Source organism: Hypanus sabinus, chromosome 8, assembly GCF_030144855.1.
Source record: "Hypanus sabinus isolate sHypSab1 chromosome 8, sHypSab1.hap1, whole genome shotgun sequence".
NCBI classification, from domain to species: domain Eukaryota; kingdom Metazoa; phylum Chordata; class Chondrichthyes; order Myliobatiformes; family Dasyatidae; genus Hypanus; species Hypanus sabinus.
The window spans coordinates 163,341,466-163,355,101 of record NC_082713.1 but is presented as its reverse complement, the minus strand read 5'-3'; positions in this window follow the sequence as shown (position 1 = coordinate 163,355,101).

Sequence of the window (13,636 nt, the reverse complement as noted above, 5' to 3'; positions counted from 1 at the left end):
TAGCATAAATATCAGCTTTTCCTTCCAGTGAAAGAAATTTGCACCCCTTCCCCTCTTGTCTAGCCTCTTGCATTTTCTCACCTCCCCCTGGGTTCCCTCCTCCTTCCCTTTCTCCGATAGTCCACTCTCCCCTCCTAACAGATTCCTTTATCCAGCCCTTTATCTTTCCAATCCATTTGATAAGCTTCTCCTATCACCTTCCAGTTATCCTCCATCACCCCCCCACAATATTCTTAATTCTAAGAATTTCCTCCTTCTTTCCCAGTCCTGAAGGAGGGTCTCAGCCTGAAACGTCGACTGTTTATTCATTTCCATAGATGCTGCCTGACCTGTTGGGTTCCTCCAGCGTTTTGTTTGTGTAGCTGTGGATGTCCAGACTTCCCAGACTTCCTCATGTTTTTAAAACTGTAGATGCCGGAATAAAAAACAAAAACAGAATTGCTGGAAGAGCTCAGTCAGTCAAGCAGCTTCTGCGAAAGGAGAAAACTCATATTTCAGGACGGGGACCATTTCTCAGAGTAAAGGAATGGTCACTGATTGAAATGTTAACTGGCTTCTCTTTCCATGTGAGTGGTTAGAAAACTGTTGGCTGCATCGATTCTATAAATGCTTTTATTAGCCACAAGTTATTGCCTTGGATATCCTATCTATTATTTGCAATAATAAAGAAAAACATGTGACAAATTCAGAGGAAGGCAATTCTAGGGTGATGTCTAATCCTAACAACACACACAAAATGCTGGATGAACTTTGTTCTAGAAATAGATGTTCATGCCATGTATTTCTTCCTCCCTTCCCCCTACCTTCTTACTCTGACTTCTCATCTTTTTTTCTCTGGTTCTGATGAAGGGTCTCGGCCTGAAACATCGACTGTTTACTCTTTTCCATACCTACTGCCTGCCCTGCTGAGTTCCTCCAGTATTTTGTGAGTGTTGCTTTGGATTTCCAGCATCTGCAGATTTACTCTTGTTTGTGATTAACTAATCCTGATCTTTGACTTGCTGGCCAGTGTGTAGTGGCTTCAGCACTAGACTTTGAGGCGAGTAGTCCTGGGTTCGAATCCGGATGGCACCTCACACACTTTCCATCTTTGCTGGGTTGTGCATCGACGTAGCAACTCACCCTTGTAAAAAAAACGCTAAAGAGGTGGCAAGGTTGCCACCCGATATGTCAAAAGGCATGGAAAGGAACAGCAATATTTGATAATGCAAGAAATGTTAAATGCTTTTGCTGAAGTTTACAATTGTACAATATACAAAGCCAAAACATTTGCAAAGGCTGCAAACAGCAAAGTGTCAAACTGTACAACACCATTTCTGTTAGTTCAGTTACATCCCTGACACCTTGTCCCAAAGGTACAAAGACAAAGATTAATCATTACTTACTGAATAAGAAATGCTGGAGCAGGGAAATATATAACTTGCTGTTTGATGTCCTCATGCAGATTCCTGAAAGGGTTTCTTTGATCTCAGCATTTTATAAGATCAAATTTTGGAGATGTTTTTTTTTCTCACAACAGCTCTCTCCACCTGCATCTTGCTGTTATAGTTCCTGGGGTTTTTTAACCATTCACCCATTTTGAAATGCTTTTTGACTGAAATGCTGGTTGTGTGCAATTTCTTCTAACTTCTGATAAAAATGTCAAGGTGCTGCTGTCAACTTAGACATATCTTTGGTTATCAGCTAGGGAGATGAAAGTGTGGAGGAAGATGGTATTATCTTTGCTATCACTTGAGAATGTTGTTGTCTAGGTCTCAACTTGAAGTTAATGGTCTTTTATTCAGTTTCAAAGGTTTATTTGATTTTCAGTAGCGATGATAACTTAGAATTTCCAAAAGATGTATGTAGGTACAAGTGTAAATAACTATTGCCTGGTGCTTTCTTGCTTCCTCAGAACAATGTACCTTTTATTGTTCAGGTAGACAAACAAATATTCCATATGAACGGATACATTACATCATAGATTCACATTTCTTTTGTGACCATGAAATGTGACCATTGTAGGAGGCTGTTTGGCCCATAATACTAGCTCATTGAAAGGCTTAGATAGAGTGAATATCGAGAGGATGTTTCCAATAATGGGAGAGTCTATGAACAGAGGGCACAAACCTCAGAAAATAGGACGACATTCCTTTAGAACAGAGATGAGAGGGAATTTATTTTGCCAGAAGTGGCATGAATTCACCTCTTGCAGAAGCTCTGGAAATCTTGGGCGAATAACTCAAGAAACTCTGTCTTGGAGAATCTCTTGAAACACTCTCTTGGAAAATCTTTGGAGAAACTCTCTGAACACACAACTACACTGAAGCTTTATAGGAAAACAGCAAGTTGCATCTCCACCTAGTATGTAAACTGTCAAGCATCGGACTGGAAGTCCCTACAAAGGACTGTGAGAACAGCTGAGAGGATCATAGGGCTCTCTCTATCATCCATCAGGGACATTTATCAGGAACACTGTGTACTCAGGGCCCTCAGTGTTATCATGGATTCCACCTGTCCATCCATCATCCTCTTTGACTTTCTACCATCAGGCAGGAGACTACAATGCATAACAGGAATGGTCAGGATTGGAAACAGTTTCTTCCCCCAGGCCTTTAGGCTTCTGAACGCCTGGCCTTAACATATTCGAAGAGTTACTGGTTAATCTGTTCTGTACCTTACAGTAGTTAATATTAACGCACTTTAGTTTGTTATTTATGTGTGATTCATCTGTAGATTTTATCCTTACCTTCATAAGTTATCATGTGTTATATGTGTTATGTGTACTACACATGGTTCAAAGAAATGTTGTCTTGTTTCTATTTGCATTGTATGGTTATATATGTTACCTATGTGTATGTAGTTAAAAGACAATAAACTTCACTTGACTACCATCATGCCTGTTAGGATGTATTCTGGAGTTATGGAATATAGCAAGTACTAATTACAGCAACTGCTAGTCTTCAGACATGAATGTGGATTGTAGAGTGAGTTAAACTGAAGCTCAGAACAAACGTGTTCTTGGAGCTGCAGTCTGGGGTTGATTGCAAACCAAGAAACAGCCCAATTCATCTGGGATGTCTGCATATGTGAGAATGCAGCCCAGAAATAATGGTAATCAACACTCATTTTGGGTGTCTGGAGTGTTGGTGTGGAGAATTAGGTGCTTGAAAATTATATGTAATTTAAAGGAAGCATTGTAGATACATTGTAACTATAGAAATCATCCCACCAATACCTCTGATCTTCAGCCTATAAAAATGTCATGTAATATTAGGTCAGTATGCCTCTGATGAAAGTGTCTCCAAGAATAATGTTGGCTTGTTGTACTGAATAAGGACATCTACATCACCAGCTTCAGTGTTTCTCTGGTGACTTTGTTCATTGTCACAACAATGTCTATCTGTAATAATCATATTGCACCCCACTGTCATACCTATCTATATCTCTTGCCTGCATTGATTCAATATCTATCTAACCCTCTTGCCTGCATTGATTCAATATCCCTCCATGCCCTGCTCATTCAAGTACCTGTGCTAAAGCCTTTAAAATGTTATTATTGCTTGTGTCTCCAACATCTACTCTGGCAGCCCATTCTAGATAACAACCACACTTTGTATGAAATCTTTGCTCCACACTCATCTAAGTTAAGCTTCGTCATCGATTTTCTTGTCCATTTTCACAATTGGTCTAGATCAGGGGGTTCCAAACCCAGGTCCACAAACCCATAAGATCACAAGATATAGGAGTAGAATTAGGTCATTTGTCCAATTGAGTATGCACCACCATTTCAGCATGAAATTTTCCTTTCAGCCCTAACCTCCTGCCTTCTCCCTATGTCCTTTCATGCCTTGACCAGTCAAGAATCTACCAACCTCTGCCTTACATATGCCCTAAAGTCTAGGCCTCCAGAGCTGTCCGTGGCAACAAATTCCACAGATTCACCACTCTCTGGCTAAAGAAATTCCTCCTCATCTTCATTCTAAAAGGGCACCCCCTATTGTGAGGTTGTTTTCACTGGTCTTAGAATCTTCCACCATAGGAAGCATTCTCTCCTCATCCACTCTATCAAGACCTTTCACCATTCAATAGGTTTCAGTGAGGTCCTTCCTTCAGTCTTCTGAAATCCAGTGAACACAGGCCCAGAGCCGTCAAATGCTCTTCATGTGACAAGCTGTTCATTCCTGGAATCATTTTTGTGAAGCTTCTTTGTACCCTCTCCAGCATCAGCACATACATTCTGATATAAGCGGCCCAAAACCGTCCACAACACTCCAAGAGAGGCCACACCGGTGCTTTATAAAGCCTCAATGTTTCATTCTTACTTTTATATTCTAGTTCTCTCGAAGTGAATGCTAACATCTCATTTTCTTTCCTCATCATAGACTCAACCTGCAAATTAAACTTTATGTGATCTCGCACAAGGGCTCCCAAGTCGCTTTGCAACTCAGATTTATAATGGTCGACACAATAACATGAGTTGAAAGGACCCTACTGTGCAGTATTGTTTTGCACTCTACTCTATATTAGGAGAAAAGAAGGATAATATGAAATGACAGTTATGATATATTAAATTCTACATTTATTTGCTTGCATTTTACAAAATTTCATTTACTAATTTAGTCATTAATTGTTGTATTGATTTGAATGGTAAAGGAGCTCACCTAGCCAGTATTTTTATATCCCAGTGTAAGTTTATATATCAGGCTGTTGAATTAGGAGCTGAATCAATTACCATTAAGATGAGTGAAAGATTCCAAAGTCTGATTACATTGTCTCCTTTTCATACAGACTACTTTCATGGCCACTTTGGTCATGTAGACCTCATTCCAGAACAAAAGCGAGTCTGTTCATTATTCACTTTGAAAGAACCAATATCAATGATGCAAAGTAGACATTTTAAGGCAAAAAAAACAAGTTGGCAGTGTTGTGATTGCATTAAATTTGTTATCTGTAAAATTAAGGCCAAAACATTGAGTCACATTGTCTAACTTCGATCTCCTAAATGTTAGAAACCTTGTGCAATTGCCCAGCTCTGCCGCAAGTACAAACAAATCTTGTGGCTCTGACATAATCTGGGTATGGACAAGATTCCAGAATACTGAAAAATTTCAGGGTGATCTTAATTTTGTGTACATGCTCACCACCACAGTTGATCTTGTATTGTGAATTGCTACCATTTGGGTTTGATACTGCATCTTGAAATTCTGAGTTTTGTAACATCTCAAGATATTTTAAAACAGCGGGCTTCACTTTCACGTCCACCTTCTTTGCTTTGGGGCATTGCAACATGATGGTTTGTACCAGACTACAGTCTAGAGATTTCAATTAATGGTCAGAATACAGCAATTCAAATTCTATCGTGGAAGTTCAATTCAAGTAGTCGATACGTATGTTAAAATTAAAAAGTGCATCATTATCGCTGTTTGAAAATATATTTAAGGTGAAAGATACATTAATATTTTTCCTTTGAATATAACTCTGACACAGAAATTCAAAGTTCAAGGTAACATATCATTAAAGTACATTCATTTTGTCATATACAACTTTGAGATTAAGTTTCTTGCAGGGATTCACAGTACAATAAAGAAATACGATACAATTAATGAAAACCTACATACAAAGACTGACAACAAACTGTGTAAATATAAATTAAAAAATGATACTGTGAACAAGAGTTGCAGAGACCTTGAAAGTGAGTCGAAAATATTGCGGAAACAATTCGGGATTAAGCTGAGTGAAGTTATCCACGCTGGTCTAGGAGCCTGATGGTTGAGAGGTAATATTGTTCCTGAACCTAGTGGTGTGGGGCCTCAGCTTCCTGCAACTCCTTCCCGACTGCAGCAGCAAGAAGAGAGCATGGCCTGGATGGTTGGTGATGGGTTGACTTTTAATGACCTAGCAAGCTATTCAGCTGAAGGGACAATTAGAAATAGACAATAAATCAGTAAATGCCGATGAGCCTGGTCACATCTACAACCTGTGCATGAATTGATAAAGTTACTAGAAGTAGATAATATGATTATCAGTTGTTGCAATCAAATTCACCATACATTCCAATAGTCAGAAACCATTTTCCATTCAGAGATCAATACATCAGCAAATCATGATTGAAATCCACCTTTTCAATCACAATCAAGTAAATAGACAAATGGGTGAAATTACCCATGGCGTAATTTCAAGAAAAAAAAAGAATAATAATGGAGGCAAATTTTAAATATTTTAATCTGAATGCATACATCTATTGATGCTTCTGGACACATCATCAGTGATGTTCCTGGAATCATCGGGTGTTTCGGGTCTTTCAACATCATACACCCTCCTCCAGGTGACCCAACCAGGGCCAATCAGACCCTAGCTTGTGTCCAAATGGCTAGCTACACATGACTCCATGGTTCCCCTCTCTTGAGCCACAGCCACCTTGAGGCCCTCTCTGCCACATCAGTGGTACTGCGGATGGCTCTCCTCTTCCTCTCTCCCTCAATGCTCAAATTGCTGTAGGCTCTGGCTAAGGAACGGGCTGCGAATCCCCTACAACCCACTTCTTGTGCTAAGTTAGCCAAGCATCAAAGACAACTCAGGTGTCCTGAAAATGATGTGGACTATGTAAAAGTTCAACCCCTGTTTAATAGTCCTGAGTTTCTGCCTGGTTAAGTACTGTATGTAACGAACAGCAAATTCAGAATCAGACTTGGAATCGGAATCAGATTTAATATCGCCAGCATATCTCGTGAAGTTTCTTAACTTTACAGCAGAAGTACAATGAAACACATGATAAATAAACACAGGGAAAAAAATTGAGTTACATTCCTCCCCTCTCCCAAATTTCTTTCTGTGACTCCTCATCTTTTTTCCCAGTCCTGATGAAGGGTCTTGGCCTGAAGCGTTGACTATGCTCTCTTCCATAAATGATGCCTGGCCTGCTGAGTTTCTCCAGCATCTTGTGTATGTTGCTTGGATCTACAGCATCTGCAGATTTTCTCTTGTTTTGCATTAAGTGTATTATGCCTATTAAGTAGTTAAAATAAGTAGAAAATAAAATAACAGAAATAAAAAAGTAATGAGGTAGTGTCCATGGGTTCGGTGTCCATTTAGAAAATGGATGGCATAATGGAAGAAGCTGTTCCTGAATCAATGAATGGCTGCCTTCAGGCTTCCATACCTCCTTCCCAATGGTAACGGTGTGAAGAGAGCATGTCCTGGGTGGTGGGGATCCTTAAAGATGGATGCTGACTTCTTAAGGCACCATCCTTTGAAGATGTCTTGGATACTATGGGGGCTCATATCCATGATAGAGCTGACTAATTTTACACGTCTCTGCAACTTATTTCAATCTTGTCCAGTAGCCCATCACTCCTCTTCCCCATACCAGACAGTGATGGAGCCAGTCAGAATATTTTCCACTGTACATTTGTAGAAGTTTTCAAGTGTTTTAGTTGACAAACCAAATCTCCTCAAACTCCTAATAAAATATAATTGCTGTCTTGCCTTCTTTATAGCTGCATCAATAAGTTGTATCCGGGTTAGGTCATCAGAGATATTGACACCAAAGAACTTGAAACTGTTCACTCTCTCTACTTCTGATCCCTCTATGAGGATTAGTTTGTGTTCCCTCATCTTACCCTTCCACAATCAGCTTGTTGACATTGAGTGCAAGGTTGTTGCTGTGATACCACTCAACTAACTGGTATATCTTGCCCTTTTGTCACCATTTGAGATTCTGCCAACAATGGTTGTTACAACGGCAAGTTTATAGGTGCTGTTTGCGCTGTGCCTAGACACACAGTCATGAGTGTAGAGAGTATAGCAGTGGCTAAGCACACATCTCTGAAGAGCGCCAGTGTCGATTGTCAGCACTGTGGTCTTCCAGGTAGGATATTGATGATCCATTTGCAAAGAGAGGTACAGAGGTACAGGTTCTGTAGCTTTTCAATCAGGACTGTAGGCATGATGGTGCTGAATACTGAGCTATAGTCGATAACCAGCATCCTCATGTAGGTGTCTGTATTGCCCAGGTGATCTAAGGCTGAGTGGACAGCCATTGGGATCACATTTGCTGTAGACCTACTGTGGCAACGGGCAAATTGCAGTGGGTCCAGGTCCCTCCTGAGACTAGCCATGACTAGCCTTTCAAAGTATCTCATCACCATAGAGGAGAGTGCAACAGGATGATGGTCATTGAGGCAGCTCATGCTGCTCTTCTTGAGCGCTGAATGTGAGGATCCTTGAGCAGAAATTCTGCCTCAATATTGCTAATAATTGCTAACCGAACAAAGAAAATCACTAGAACATTCTAATGAAGGCAATGTTGTTTGAAATCCATCTTGAAATGTATGTTGTGGTTCTTGCATGTTACGTTTTATAACTCCAAAACATTAAATGAATTGAAAGTAAAACAAGAGAGCCAGGAATGCTGGTCAAACATAGATTTTTACTTTAAGCTTGCTGACACGCGTATCATGTGGTGGCATGATGTTGTATGCTACTTGCGTACTTCTACAGATAATCTGCAATACATTATGAAAAGAACAAAGAATGTTTAATCAAACAAATATCTCTCATATATTATGGAAATATTGAATACCCAACACTTCTCCCCATTTAGTTATAAACTCCAACTCAATACACATGCATATTAACGTGTATAATAAACTGCTATATAAAGGTATCTACCGCATAGCAAATTTAACATTGTCCCATTCAGGTCTAAAGATTTAATTGCTGTGGAGGCTCTCTTACTCTTGTGTGATAACGTCTTTCCTGACAAGGGAAGGACATTCTGTTTGTGGCTGTGAAACAATCTCAGGTTCTGGGTCCTCGTCTGTGGTTGCTGCAGGAGTTGACTCCGAGATCACAGGAAGTGGTTCTGACAGCTCTGGACACCTTTCTTCTCTAACAATTGGCTCTGCTCTCCTTAACTGGTCGATGTGTCATGTCCAGGTGACATCAGACGCAATCTCCACTGCACAGGAGAGGTGTCCAATTCTGTCCTTAGTCTCTCTGAGTGCCCACATTTAATCATCTCTGTAGTCCCTCGCCAGGACTGCTTATCCAGCAATGAAACATTGGCCCTCTTTTTTGAGGAGCCCTCAATTTGGCTCAGCTGTCTAACCTGATACTCCTTCTGAGATTGGGTTTGAGGAAATCCAAGCATCAACACAAGGGACAACCCAGGAACAGCATAGCTAGAGAGTTGTTGGTTGTGGACTGTGCTGCATTGCGATATGCAAGGAAGAAATTGGCAAGCTTCTGATTAGTGTTGGTGTAGTGAGTTCTGCTGATATTGCTCGGAGCGCATTGTTTAGAATCTGGCCATTTGTTGGTGGTGGTACTGTGTAGATGGAATGTCTTATTCAATTCATTATTAGGAATGATTTAAACTGTTCCCCAACAAACTGTGATCCATTGTCAATGACTAAGTGTTCTGGAACACCAGTCTATGAGAAGAGGTTTCTCAACACATCAACTGTGTACGAGGCTGGAGTGGAGGCTATTGATGAATCCTCTGCCAGGGTAGTGCAGGCCATTCCCAAGGATGGAATTGCTATGTTTTTGCATCTTCTGGGCACGTTGGTATACCAAACTGCTCAATCTGCTGATCTATCCCAGGACACCAGACAAAGCTTGAAGCAACGCTTTCAATTTAATCATGCCTAGATATCCTGCATGTAGGTTCTTTTAGCTTTCAGCTTGAATGGTACAAAAACTCTCAATCACCACATAAGGCAACCACCATCAAGGGCATATTCATCCTGGTCTGGTGGAATTTCTGCTGCGCATTCCAGCCATTTTGGGTGGCCATGTAGAGCTGAGGCAGTGTGGGATCTTTTCTGGTTTCTCTTTGGATCATCTCTGCCATAATAGGGAGACTTTCATTTTGTGTTAGGGAGAATACGTCAATGCAGTGTTCTTTTTTTGTAAATTTTTCCAGTATTTCCTTTCCCAAGGGTAAATGGGAAACTGCATCAGCATTTCCATGACTAGTCATCCTCTTGAATTCAATCTTGTGATTGCGTCTTCCAAGAAACAGAGCCCATCTCGGCATTCATGTTGGTGCTGTTAGTGGAACACCCGTCTGTGGGTTGAAAATTGACACTGGTGGTTGATGATCAGTAACAAGGGTAAACTCTCTCCATACGAGTAATAATTAAAATGTTTTACTCCCCAAAAGTCTCTCTGTCAATCTGCGCATAACTTTTCTCTGCAGCGGTGAGGGAACTTGATGTCAAGGTATGGGAACTTCACTTTCATCACTTTCACGGATAAGCCGCAATGCATTATGTAAAAAACAAAGAATGCTTAATCAAACAATAGATTTCCAATATTACTCAAACATTACTGAAATTTTAAACACACAACATGAGCCTTAAAGTCTAATTGATGATATATCAGCTAACTACATATTTTCACCCAGTATTTCTTTATAATTACTTCTAACAGAATCTGTGTTGAATTATTGGAATTTTAAACATCAAGGTATTTGTTCTTTGCAACCTGGAGACACTTGTTTAAATTAGCAGCCAGTTAAAGAGAACCTTCTGTAAATGTCAATAATAAATTAGTTTTAATCCTTCCTTTTGAAAGTAAATATTGCTATGTACTTTCAGGTTAGCACATGCCCAATAGAGTCAATTATAAGTTGCATATTTAGACACTTTAATTAATGTGCTTATAAATGTCTTTCAGGTTCTAGACATCACAATGTGAATAGCAGTGAATTTTATACCTGATATACTTTGCAAGTTAAACTTGAAAGACCATGCCAATAAACAAACCTCATCTTAATGAGTCAAGCATGTCTTAACTTGCTTAATATTCAGGTGAATATACGAAGCCAATAATTATTGGATATACATTTGAGTTCACATGGCTTTCTGCATTGTTTCTAAGCAGTCGATTTGTCAGTTAACCATTCATCACATTTATTGAATGTCAAACAGGCAAATGAGCAGTATCGAATACAAACAGCAAATTACAGGCTCATTGGATAATGGTGAACAACAAAAGTCCCTCCGTACTAATCCATTATCTTAGAACTGAACTCTGAAACACAGTATCTATTTAGTCTCTTGTGACTGGTGCCACAGAGTCTTTAACTTGCCTCTGTCTTATACAACTTTGGACTGAATGGGGATATGGTACAAGCCAGCAGAGAGTTGTAACCTCCAAAATCATTTCAAGTGTGGAATCCAAAGCATCCTATTCCCATTCAGATATAAACTTTATAAAACTTATTTTATCAGTGCAAAGTGAATGAGTGAATGGCTTTGAACTTGTTTATGTTCATTTATGTTTGTCTCGTTTGCAATGGAATCTGCAGCTACTGCACAAAGCTCATTGTTATGGCATTTATATTCTGAATACGCACGCCTATGATAACAAATTTAAACTTATACTTAATATGCTATGAGGAGCTTAAGCACGTAAACTTGCTACAGAAATACATTACTTCCTTCATTTAAGGATAATAAATGCTTCTGAGTAATCCCGATACTCTTTTGGTGCTGTAGTGCTTTTCGATTTAAAGTTTCTAAGTATATATGCAGTTTACAAGCCTGAGATTCGTCCTCCCACAGACAGCCATGAAACAAAGAATGCCGTGTACACGGTTCAAAGAAAAATGTCAAACCCCCAATGCGCAAAAGAACAAATCTTGCATACGGAACAAAAGAGCGAGAGAAAAACACAGAATATAAAACATCAAATCTCAAGTCTTTGAAGAGTCCAGACCTATTCAGTTCAGTTCAATCCATCGCTGCATTGTTCGTTGACTGGAGGCCACAGAGCCAGTCTGTCCCATTCAAATCCACACAAAATACCAACAAATAAGCAACCAGAAAGCAGGAGAACCTGACAACATGAACCAGAGTCCAATACGCAAACTGTGTCCAAGACCCAAAGATTCTTCTTCCTTCAAATCTGATTTTATAACTTCCACACTTTAATTATGATCAAATCACCCCCTCATAACTCAGTTGTCCAGAGGGAACAGTCCCAGTCACTCCTAACTTATAACTCCTGACTCTTATCCGAGGGACCAATCCTACAATTGTTCTCTGAGCTCTTTCCAATGCCTTTACTGCCCCTACTGTGCTGAGGGAGTGTTTCACCTTCAGAGGCACCATATTAGTGAGATATTAAGTGGGTTTCTCTCTGGGATTTCTTAAGGGCCCTATGAATCTATTTGGAAAATCAGGGGAATTATCTTTAGTATCCTAATCAGTATTTATCTTTTATTAGTCAATACTTAGCCATTATAAATTTCCCATCTGTGGGATCTTGGTGTGCATTAATTAGAGTCATAGAGTTACACGGTACTGAAACAGACCCTCTGACTGCCAACTAAGGTCTCTTGTGGTTTTAAAAACTTTATAAAAATTCAGATATTTCTTTCTTTCACATCTAATTAGTCAAGTATGCAAAATTCTCATGTCAGGAAAAGAGTGGCTGGATCGCCTTTTCATTGCAATCCAACTTCACCCCCATTTACCGCAGTTAGGGAAAGAGGAAATCTCTTATCGGCCCATGCAGACCCAGAAGACCATCTAAACTAGTTCCCATTTATCCAAATTTAGCCCAATTTCCTCTAATGCAGAGGTTCCCAACATTTTTATGGCATGGACCAATATCATTAAGTAAGGGGTTCATGGCTCCCAGGTTGGGAACTCCTGCGCTAAACTTTTTCAATTCATATACCGCACACAGAGGAGAGGATATGTCTTCAAACCTTTTACAGGCCCAAGATAGACACACCAGCTTTGGATAGAAGAACAGGACAAAAAAAAAACTTCCTTTGTTCTATCCAGAGGAAGTTCTGACAAGAGACCTGAAACATCAGCTCAATTTCTCTTACTACAGAAGCTGCTGAGTATTTTTGTTGTTTCTTATTCTCTTTCAGTCAAGTCAAAGTTGACTTCTTTCTGAGTCAGGTTAAATACATGGTAGAGGCACATCTAGTAGAGCTGTTTCTACATAGTGTCTGAACTCTGGTGCTATCAATGAAGGTGTTGATTTTCTTCATTTGCTTTGCTTTCCTCTTACATTCCCAAGACATCCATTTTGGTAGGTTAATTAGCTAATGTGAATTGCCCCTGATGAGTGGTGGAATCTGAGGAGAATAACATGGGATGAGGGTAAAATGGTACTTAGTGGCTGGCAGAGGGAGGGCAGAAGAGGTTTCTTCCTTGCTGGATAACTCTATGAAACTAGTGCTTATTATACACAAGTGCACAAGTCCATCACCCTGCTATGAGCAATGCTTCTTTGTCTGTGCCTGTGTTATCAATCTCTAACTGATCCACCAGGCTAGATACCCCACCCAGCACAATTCATCCCATCACAGATATTCCTCTTGTCTTATACAATCCTCCCACCACTTTTTTTGAATTGAGATACAGTTTGGTCTAGGGCCTTCCAGCCCTCAAACTATGCTGCTCAGAAATCCCCTGATTTAACCCTAGCCTAATCAGGGGACAAGTTACAATGACCTTTGCATCTTGAATCTACCTTAGTCTTCTCTTGTCCCTAGTTCTGACAGAGTCTTCAGATAGAAACGTAACTCCGTTTCCCTTTCTGCAGATGTGACCTGACCTGCTGACGAGTTCCAACATTTTCTATTTCAGATTTCCAGTATTGGCAGATATTTAAAAATAATTTT